Source organism: Gorilla gorilla, chromosome 3 (genome assembly GCF_029281585.2).
Source record: "Gorilla gorilla gorilla isolate KB3781 chromosome 3, NHGRI_mGorGor1-v2.1_pri, whole genome shotgun sequence".
NCBI lineage: Eukaryota > Metazoa > Chordata > Mammalia > Primates > Hominidae > Gorilla > Gorilla gorilla.
The window spans coordinates 103,632,751-103,644,227 of NC_073227.2; positions in this window are offsets into that span (position 1 = coordinate 103,632,751).

Consider the following 11,477-nt stretch of genomic DNA (forward strand, 5'->3'; position numbering starts at 1 on the left):
GGGATGTGTTATGCCATTCTGTTTATTACTTTTGTATATATTTGAAATTGTCTGTAATAAAACATTTTTTAAAAACTTGTATGGCCATTAATAAAGAATGCTAGAAATACACCATCAGACTTTTCTAAAAGGTGAGATACGATTGGGAATTTTACAATGATTTTAGCTCTTTGGAGACAGAGTCCTCCTTACAGTACGGAAAACTTTTACAGACTCCTCAGTCATACACATTGCAGCATGTGTGAAAGTCAGTGACTGTCTGGATGGGTTTATTTGTATTAAATGGGAGAGAAGAGACTACAGTGAGTAGCCAGCAGGGAGAATACAATATTCAAAGTGAAAGGGTCAAATTAGAATAAATTTCAGCTTCCAGGTGCCTTGCTAGATTTTATATGCAGAAAATTAGCCCAAACCCTTATTTCTTCATGGATTTTGGGATTCAGGACAGTCTTTCTTCCCCACCCCACCATGGTTGATTAACTTCCTAGGAGTCCTGCAGAAAGGGCTGATTAACTAAGTTGAAGACCTATATACTTCTGTTTTTTTCCCTTTGTTACCTGTGCTTTGTGAGGGAGTATGTTTTATATTTTTCCAAAATGGAAATAGCTTTATTTTATTTCTGTTTATAAAGTGAATACATGTTCTTTTTAAAAAGTTAGTTTATTTATGCCAGGTGTGGTGGCTCACACCTGTAATCCCAGCACTTTGGGAGGCTGAGGTGGGCGGATCATGAGGTCAGGAGATCAAGACTATCTTGGCTAACATGGTGAAACCCCGTCTCTACTAAAAATACAAAAAATTAGCCAGGCGTGATGGTGGGTGCCTGTAATCCCAGCTACTCGGGAGGCTGAGGCAGGAGAATCACTTGAACCCAGAAGGTGGAGGTTGCAGTGAGCCGAGATTGCACCATTGTACTCCAACCTGGGTGACAAAGCAAGACTCCGTCTCAAAAAAAAAAAAAAAAAAAAGTTAGTATATTTAGAAACCACCCAATTGTCAATAGATGGATGAATGAATAAAGAACATGTGGTATATATAAAAGGTCTTCAAAACATTCATGGAAAATACATATTATGAAAAAACTATGCATAGATTTTGAATTTTTTGTACCAAAATAAAGTCCTACTAACTTGTTATAACAAGTCTGGACAGAATCTAGTACGATGCACTAAGAAGGATAAGACATCACTTTGAAAAGAGTCCTGTATTAGTCCATTCTCATGCTGCTATAAGGACATACCTGAGACTGGGTAATTTATTTAAAAAAAAGTGATTTAATTGATTCACAGTTCTGCATGACTGGGGAGGCCTCAGGAAACTTACAATCATAGTGGAAGGGGAAGCAAACATTTCTTTCTTGGCATGGTGGCAGGAGGGAGAAGTGCAGAATGAAGTTGGGAAAAGTGCATTATAAAACCATCAGATCTTGTGAGAACTCACTCCCTGTCATAAGAATGGCATGGGGGACCATCCCCATGATCTAATCACCTCCCATGAGGTACCTCCCCCAACATGTGGGGATTACAATTCAAGATGAGATTTAGGTGGAGACACACAGCCAGACTGTATCATTCCACCCCTGATCTCCCAAATCTCATCTTTTTCACATTTCAAAACACAACTGTGCCTTCCCAACAGTTCTCCAAATCCTTAACTCATTTCAACATTAACCCAAAAGTCAAAATCCAGAGTCTGATCTGAGACAAGGCAAGTCCCTTCCACCTCTGAACTTGTAAAATCAAAAGCAAGTAAGTTACCTCCTAGACACAATAGGGGTACAGGCACTGGATAAATACATCCATCCCAAATGGGAGAAATTGGCCAAAACAGAGGGGCTACAGGCCCTATGAAAGTCTGAAATTTAATAAGGAAGTCATTGAATCTTAAAGTTCCAAAATGATCTCCTTTGACTCCATGTCTCAAATCCAGATCATGCTGATGCAAGAAGTGGGCTCCCATAGCCTTGAGCAGCTCCTCCCCTGTGGCTTTGCAGTGTGCAGCCCTGCTCCTGGCTGTTTTCGTGGGTCGGTGTTGAGTGCCTGCAGCTTTTCCAGGTGCATAGTGCAAGCTGTTGGTGGATCTACCATTCTGGGGTCTGGAGGACAGTGACACTCTTCTTACAGCTCCACTAGGCAGTGCCCCTAGTGGTGACTCTGTGTAGGGGCTCCAACCCCATATTTCCCTTCTGCACTGCCCTAGAAAAGGCTCTCCATGAAGGCTCTGCCACTGCTGCAAACTTCTGCCTGGACATCTAGGCATTTCCACACAGCCTCTAAAATCTAAGCAGAGGTTCCCAAACCTCAATTCTTGACTTCTGTGCACCTGCAGGCTCAACACCATGTGGAAGCTGCCAAGGCTTGGGACTTGCATCCTCTGAAGCCATAGCTCTAGCTGTACCTTGAGCACTTTTAGCCACAGCTGGAGCTGCTGGGATGCAGGACACCAGGTCCCTAGGCTGCACACAGCAAGGGGGCCCTGGGCCCAGCCCATGAAACCATTTTTCCATCCTAGTCCTCCAGGCCTGTGATGGGAGGAGTTGCCTTGAAGGTCTCTGACATGCCCTAGAGACATTTTCCCCATTGTCCTGGTGATTAACATTCGACTCCTTGTTACTTATGCAAATTCCTGCAGCAGGCTTAAATTTCTTCCCAGAAAATGGGTTTTTCTTTTCTATTGCATTGTCAAGCTGCAAATTTTCCAAACTTTTATGCTCTGCTTCCTCTTGAATGCTTTGCCACTTAGAAATTTCTTCCTCCAGATACCCTAAATCATCTCTTTCAAGTTCAAAATTTCACAGATCTCTAGGGCAGGGGCAAAATGCTGCCAGTCTCTTTGCTAAAGCATAGCAAGAAGACCTTTATTCCAGTTCCCAACAAGTTCCTTATCTCTATCTGAGACCACCTCAGCCTGGACTTCATTGTCCATATTACTGTCAGCATTTTGGTCAAAGCCGTTCAACTAGTCTCTAGGAAGTTCCAAACTTTCCCACATCTTCCTGCCTTCTGGGCCTTCTAAGTCTCTGGGAAGTTCCAAACTTTCCCACATTTTCCTGTCTTCTTCTGAGTCCTCCAAACTGTTCCAACCTCTGTCTGTTACCCAGTTCCAAAGTAGCTGCCACTTTTTTGAGTATCTTTGCAGCAGGACCACACTACCTTGGTATCAATTTACTGTATTAGTCCATTCTCATGCTGCTATAAGGACATACCCAAGACTGGGTAATTCATAAAGAAAAGTAGTTTAATTGACTCACAGTTCTGCATGACCAGGGAGGCCTCAAGAAACTTACAATCATGGCAGAAGGGGAAGCAAATATCCTTCTTCACATGGTGACAAGAGAAAGAAGTGCAGAGCAAAGAGGGGAAAAGCCCCATATAAAACCATTGGGATCTCATGAGAAATCACTCACTATCACAAGAGCAGCATGAGGGGACCACCCCATGATCAAATCACCTCCAATGAGGTCTCTCCCGTAACACATGAGGATTAAAATTCAGATTACAATTCAAGATAAGATTTGGGTGGGGACACAGAGTCAGACCATATCAAGCCCTATCAGAGCAACATGAATTCTGCAAAAATTGAAACAAGAACAGACACAAAATGTATGACTCAGGTGCAGTGGCTCACGCCTGTAATCCCAGCACTTTGGAAGGCTGAGGTGGGTGGATCGCTTCAGGTCAGGCATGTGAGACCAGCCTGGCCAACATGGCAAAAACCCATCTCAACTAAAAATAGAAAGAGTAGCCAAGCACGGTAGCACATGCCTATAGTCCCAGCTACTTGGGAGGCTGAAGCAGGAGAATTGCTTGAACCCAGGAGGTGGAGATTGCAGTGACCTGAGATTGTACCACTGCATTCCAGCCTGGGTGACAGAGCAAGACTCTGTCTCAAAAAAAAAAAAAAATTATGATGAAGCTTGGATAAAAGGATGGTGAAATCACTGATGCTTTACAAAATATTTATGAGGACAATGCCCCAAAGAAATCAACAGTTTACAAGTGGACTACTTGTTGTAAGAAGGGTTGAGACAGTGTTGAATATTAAGTCCACAGTGGCAGACCATCCACATCAATTTGCAAAAAAAGAAAATTAACCTTGTTCATGTTTTAACTGAAGAGGACTGATGATTAACAGCAGGAGAAATAACCAACACCATTAGACATCTCAATTGGTTCAGCTTACACAATTCTGACTGAAAAAGTAAAGTTGAGCTAACTTTCCACTTGGTGTGTACATAAACCAGCTGCAGGCAAGAGCAGAGCTTTCAATGGAAATTTTAAACAAGTGGGATCAAGATCCTGAGGCATTTCTTCAAAAAATTGTAACAGGACATGGAACATGGCTGAAGACAAAGCACAATCAAAGCAATGGCTACCAAGAGATGAAGTGGTCCAGTCAACGCACAGTGAACTGGGCCAGAGCAAAGGTCATGGCGACATTTTTCTGAGGATGCTCAAGGCATTTTGCTTATTGACTTTCTGGAGGCCCGAAGAACAATAACATCTACATATTATAAGAGTGTTTCGAGAACATTAGCCAAAGCTTTAGCAGAAAAATGCCTGGGATAGCTTTAGCACAGAGTCCTTCTCCACCATGACCATCCTCCTACTCATTTTTCTCATCAAACAAGGGTAATTTTGTGAGAGCTTCTACGGGAAATCATTAGGTATCCATCTTAAAGTCCCGTTTGGCACCTTTTAACTTCTTTTTGTTTCCTAATCTTAAAAAATTTTTCAAGGGCACCCATTTTTCTTCAGTCAATAATTTTAAAAAGACTGCATTGACATGGTTACATTCCCAGGACCCTCCGTTCTTTAGGGATAAACTAAATGAAGGGTATCTTTGCTGGAGCTTATGTTGAGAAATAAAGTTTATATATATATATTTTGTTTGTTTGTTTGTTTGTTTTTTGAGACACGGTCTCACTTTGTCACCTAGGCTGGAGTGCAGTGGCATGATCTCGGCTCATGACAACCTCCGCCTCCTGGGTTCAAGCAATTCTCCTGCCTCAGCCTCCCGAGTAGCTGGGATTATAGGTGCGTGCCACCATGCTCGGCTAATTTTTGTATTTTTAGTACAGACAGGGTTTCACCATGTTGGCCAGGCTGGTCTTGAACTCCTGACCTCAAGCAATCTGCCCACCTCGGCCTCCCAGAGTGCTGGGGTTACAGGCGTGAGCCACCATGCCCGGTCAAAGTTTACATTTTTTATTTTTGTATTTTAATCCAATAATCTCAGCTCACTGCAACCTCCTCCTCCCGGATTCAAGCCACTCTCCTGCCTCAGCCTCCCAAGTAGCTGGAAGTACAGGTGCATGCCACCACACCCAGCTAATTTTTGTATTTTTAGTAGAGACAGGGTTTCACCATGTTGGCCAGGCTGGTCTCGAACTCCTGACCTCAAGTGCCTGCCTTGGCCTCCCAAAGTGCTGGGATTACAGGCGTGAGCCACCACGCATGGTCCCAAGAACTTTTTGAAGTCCTCTTGTACACACAACAAAATATTATTCGGTCTTAAAAAGGAAGGAAATTCTGACACATGCTACTACCCTGAGGATATTATGCTAAATGAAATAAACCAGTCGCAAAAAGACAAGTATTGTAAGTCCATTTATGTGAGGTATCTAAAGTAGTCAAATACATAGAAACAGAAAGTAAAACGGTGATTTCCAGGCATGATGGGGAGGGCAAAAAGGGGAGTTGTTTTTCAATGGTTATAGAGTTTCAGTTTTACGAGATAAAAAAGTTTTGTAGATCTGTTTCACAGTAATGTGAATATACTTAGCACTACTAGATACTTAGCACTACTAGATTGTTCACTTGGAAACGGTTAAGATGGTGAATTTTATGTGTTTTTTACCACGATTTTTAAAAGCTTTAAAATTTAGTATACATAGCAAAGGAATAGAGAATAAAACAAATATTGTCATAATCTTACAGGCTAGAAATAATTAGCATTATTGGTATGTGTTCTTCCATACTTTTTTCCCTATGAATAGACACATACATACACAAACACACACATTTATTTCAATTAAATATGGGATCACACTATACCCACTTAACAATAGAAAAGGATATCTTTCCATTGTAATAAACATGTTTTCATGCTCCATTTTAATAGCTGCAGAGTTTTTCACATATTAGATGTGTGGCAGCGTAAAACTTTGGCAGCAGTTCTCAGAATTTCTGATCCCAGGAACCATTTACACTATTACAAATTACTGGGGATTCCAAAGAGTTTTTTTCACATGGGTTACATCTGCAATATTTGATGCACTAAAAATTAAAACTGAGACATTTAAAAAATATTTGTTAAATAATTAAAAGTAACTATAACAAATACTTTTTTTTCTTTTAGAGACAGGATCTTGTTCTGTTACCCAGGCTGAAGGTCAGTGGCATGACCATAATTCACTGTAACCTCAAACTCTTGGGCTCAAGCAATCCTCTCACCTCAGCCTTCCAAGTAGCTAGGACTGCTGTCAAGTACCATCACACCTGGCTTATTTATGTATTTATTATTTTACTTTAAAGTTCTGGGACACATGTGTAGAACATGCAGGTTTGTTGCATAGATATACATGTGCCATGGTGGTTTGCTGCATCTATCAACCTGTCATCTAGGTTTTAAGCTCTGCATGCATTAGGTATTTGTCCTAATGCTCTCCCTCCCCTAGCTCCCACACCCCCCGACAGGTACCGGTGTGTGATGTCTCCCTGTGTCCATGTATCGTCATTGTTCCGCTCCCACTTATGAGTGAGAACATGCCATGTTTGGTTTTCTGCTCCTCCTGGCTAATTTTTAAAAAACATCTTTTGTAGAAATGGGGGTCTTGCTATGTTGCCAAGGCTGGTCTCGAACTCCTGGCCTGAAGTGATTCTCCTGCTTTGTCCTTCCAAAGTGGTGGGATTACAAGCACGAGCCACCGCACCTGGCCATAAACACATTTCATATTAATATAAATAGCATATTTTTATTTAAAAAACTATGTTTAAAACAAGAAAATCAGCGAGAAAAGTGGCATTGTTTTATCTGCAAATCACTTTAGTGTCTCACTTAACAAAAGGCGGCTGGATTCTCACTTAAAAGGTGGCTGGATTCTTACATGAATGTCAACAGTAAATTTGTTACATCATAATACATCATGTAGTGTCTGGAAAATTGCACTGTCCTCTCAGGAGAGAATGAGGGTGAAAGGAGCAAATGACATTTTAATATTATTATGAAAAGAGTTTTGACTTCACAGACCCCTTGCAGGGGTCTCCAGACTCTTAGGAGGTCTGTGGACCACATCTTAGGAATTGTTTTAGAGATGTTACTCTATGTCCCTCTTTTTTTTCTAGTCTTCTTTTTTGAACAAGTAGCAAGCTTGGCTCATTGTTTCAAATGTAGGATGTGACACAGCGGGGGGGGGGGGGGGGGGGGGGGGTGGGGAGGGGAAGCAGAGAACAAGCTTTTATTTTCAAAAGCCTAAACCTAAATCCATTAAGATTCTGTGAGGTGCATCAGAGTTAACACCTCACCATGGTGCAGTTTCCTAACCTACTGCACACCTTGACACACATAGAAAATGACAGCATTTGTAGAGCACTCTGGGAAAGCTGATGCTTTTGAGGGAATCCGCACACCCTTGGTGTAAAATACATTTTGTATGTTATATAATTATGATAAGAAACATAAAATACAGACCACACGTTTGCTAAATATTTTATTTGTAAACAACCTCCAAATGCTGTTTCTTACATTTTCTTAATAAAAGCTTGAGTTCATGAAGATAACTTTTTTTTTTTTTTGAGACAAGGTCTCACAGTGTCACCCAAGCTGGAGTGCAGTGGTGCAATCATGGTTCACTGCAGCCTCAGTCTCCCAGGCTCAATCAATCCTTCTGCCTCAGCCTCCCAAGTAACTGGGACTACAGGTGCACATCATCATGCCCTGCTAAGTTTAAAATTTTTTTGTAGAGACAGGGTCTTGCTATGTTGCCCAAGCTGGTCTCCAACTCCTGGGCTGAAGCAATCCTCCTGTCTCGGCCTCTCAAAGTATTGGGATTACAAGTGTGAGCCACCATGTCTGGCTAGAACATAACTTTTTAATATTCAGTGTATTTGAAATGTCTGTCCACCATCTTAATTAATGATTTTCAATAATCTCTTCAAATTCCTAATAAAAACTTTGCTCATGCAAGTAGGTAATAAACAATTTTAAAAATTTTAACAGTTGTATTTATTAAAAGAATCTCACAGCAATTCCTTTCTTTCATGAGAGAGATAATGTTGACCCAGAGTCAAATCTTAAAAAAGACAATGTTGAAATTTTTTGTGATAAAGTAAATGAATTTTAGATACAATTGAACATTTTCACATTACATATTGTAAAATAGTGATGAAGCTGCAATTGACAGAAAGGGCTTGCAGATGGCCCAGGGGCAGGTGGACCAATAGATGTTCCAGGTGATACCTGGTTGGACAGGTGAGTGGAAGATCACTTCCTCCTGTCATCTGCCTGCTCCTGGCCTCACTCCTGACATGCATCACTCCTCAGCACTGTGCAAGTGCCCCAGAACTCAGACACAACCCTGCGGAACAGGGAAACATTTTAAGTTTTCTATCATTTCTATCCTCTTATTATAATAAAAATTGCAAACATACATAAAAGTTTGTAACTGCCACCTAGATTCTACAATTAACTATGTGTCTATCGATTCAATCATCCCTCTCTCTATTCATCAATCTGTCTTATTTTTTTAAATTGAGATACAATTCTCATAGCATAAATTCACCATTTTAAAGTGTACAATTCAGGGGTTTTAGTATATTCACAAGGTTGTGCAACCATCAATACTATCTAATTCCATAACACTCTCATCACTCTGAAGAGAAACTCCATATCCATTAGTAGTAATTCTTACTTGCTGTCTACCTTCTGTCTTTATGGATTTGCCTATTCTGGACATTTCATACAATATGTATCATTTTGTGTCTGGCTTCTTTCACTTTGCACAATGTTTTCAAGGTTATGCTATGTTATGGCATAAACCAGTACTTTATTCCTTTTTGTGGCTGAATAATATTCCATTTATATGGATATACCACTTGGATTTGTCAATTTATCAGTTGATGGACATTTGTGCTTCTTCTGCTCTTTGGCTATTATGTGTAATACTCCTATGAACATTCATGTACAAGATTTTCAATTCTTTTGGATATATACCTAGGAGTGGAATTGCCAAGTCATATAACTCTACGTTTAACATTTTGAAGAAATATCAACCTGTTTTCTGCAGTGACTATACCATGTTATAATCCCACCAGCAATATATGAGGGTTCTATTTTCTCCACATCCTCATCAACACTTATTATCATGTGTCTTTTTAAATTGTATCCATCGTAGGGAAGGAAAAATTTTCTTCTACCTACTTAGGTTCTGTGACTGGGCCTAATACTTAAACTGACATAAGATGGATCAATAGGAGAAAAGCATATAAGTTCATTCAATATGTTTACATGTACATAGGAGTCTTCACAAGGGTAATGAAGACCCAAAGAAGCCACTGGGCCCTAAAGCTTATATGCCTTTGTCCACAAAGAATACTAAATTAGTGGAGATGTAACAAGACAAAGGGGCTCGGGCTAGAGCAGTAAATTGTGGTATAGAGATTAGGAAATATGAGTAAACTAGTGGAAGATAAAAGCTATTTTAGTATGTTCAGAATTGTACAGATCCTTTTCAGGGTAACTCTTAGTTTCTGGTGATAAGAATGTTCTTTTCTTCCTGCTACAAGGAGGACAACTTTCTCACAGGAAGCTTTATGATCTGCTATTTGGTGAAAAAAAAAAGCGGGGGGAGATCAGAGAATTCCTACATCTGCTGTTACTCAAGTGCTTTTAGTTCAAAATAATCAATATGCAAAAGTGGTATATTTTGGTGCGTTATGTTCTGAACTCTTTTACCAAGTTGATATCTTATTGTGGTTTTGATGTACATTTCCCTAGTGAAAAATGATGCTGATCTTTTCATGTGCTTATTGGCCATTCTTCTTTGGGGGAAATATCTATTTATATTATTTGTCGACTATCTTATTTTTTGAAATATTTGAATATCTATAAGCTGTAGACCTTAGTATACTTTACCCTCAAAGACCGTAACATTCAGGCCAGGTGCAGTGGCTCATGCCTGTTGTTACAGAACTGAACTTGGGGCAGGTGTGGTGGCTCACACCTGTAACCACAACACTTTGGGAGGCCGAGGCAGCAGGATCATTTGAGCCCAGGAGTTTGAGACAAGCTTGGGCAACATAGCAAGACCCTGTCTCTACCGAAAAAAAAAAATAGCTGGTCGTGATGGCATGTGATTGTAGTCCCAGCTGCTTGTGAGGCTGAGGTGGGAGGATCACTTGAGCCCAGGGGGTTGAGGCTGCAGTGAGCCACTGCACTCCAGCTTGGGTGACAGAATGGGATCCTATCTCAAAAAAGGGTGAAAAAAAGAGAAGCAAAGTGGGGTTCACTTGCCTGGAGCAGTGAAACCAGATATCCACACTGAGGTTTTACAGCAGTAGCAAGGAAGATGTGGGCCAGGTGTGGTAGCTGATGCCTGTAATCCTAGCACTTTGGGAGGCTGAGGTGGGAGGATCGCTTGAGGCCAGGAATTTGAGACCACCCTGGACAACATAGCAAGACCTCTATCTCCATATTAAAAAAATAAATTTAAAAAAAGTAAGGAAGACATTTATTTTCAGGGAGGATCAGGCAGCTAATGCTTAAATCCTGACCTCCTGGATGGCTTGAAAGTAAGGGTTTTTAAAGGCAGGGGTAAATTTCAGGAAAGCAGAAGTTATAGGCAAAATTGTAACTCAATACATGAAGGTAACACACTGGTTTTGCGTTAAAAGGGTGGGATATCTTGAAGGGTGGATGGGGCTTAGAGGTCAGAGGTAGATTCAAAGATTTTCTGATTTGCAATTGGTTAAGGAAGGGAAGTTTTTCGGGGGGCGGGGTGGGAGTGGTGGACGGAGTCTCACTGTATCGCCCAGGCTGGAGTGCAGTGGCACGATCTGGGCTCACTGCAGCCTCCACCTCCTGGGTTGAAGCAATTATCCTGCCTCAGCCTCCTGAGTAACTGAGATTACAGGTGTGCGCCACCACACCCGGCTAATTTTTGTATTTTTTGGTAGAGATGGGGTTTTGCCATGTTGACCAGGCTGGTCTCTAACTCCTGAGCTCAGGCAGTCCGCCCTCCTCGGCCTCCCAAAGTGCTGGAATTACAGGCATGAGCCACCGTGCCTGGCCGGAAGGGAAGCTTTATTTAAAAATTTGGGATCAGCAGAAAAGAATGTTAGCTCTGGCTTATGGGTGCAACTCCCTTCAGACCCCTCAGGAAGAAATTTAGAACAAAGAACGGTGCTCAGAGTTCAGTCTTCAGTTCCTGCTTATCTGAGGTCGATGTGTCAGTGGATCCATTTGGTGGAGATCCAGGT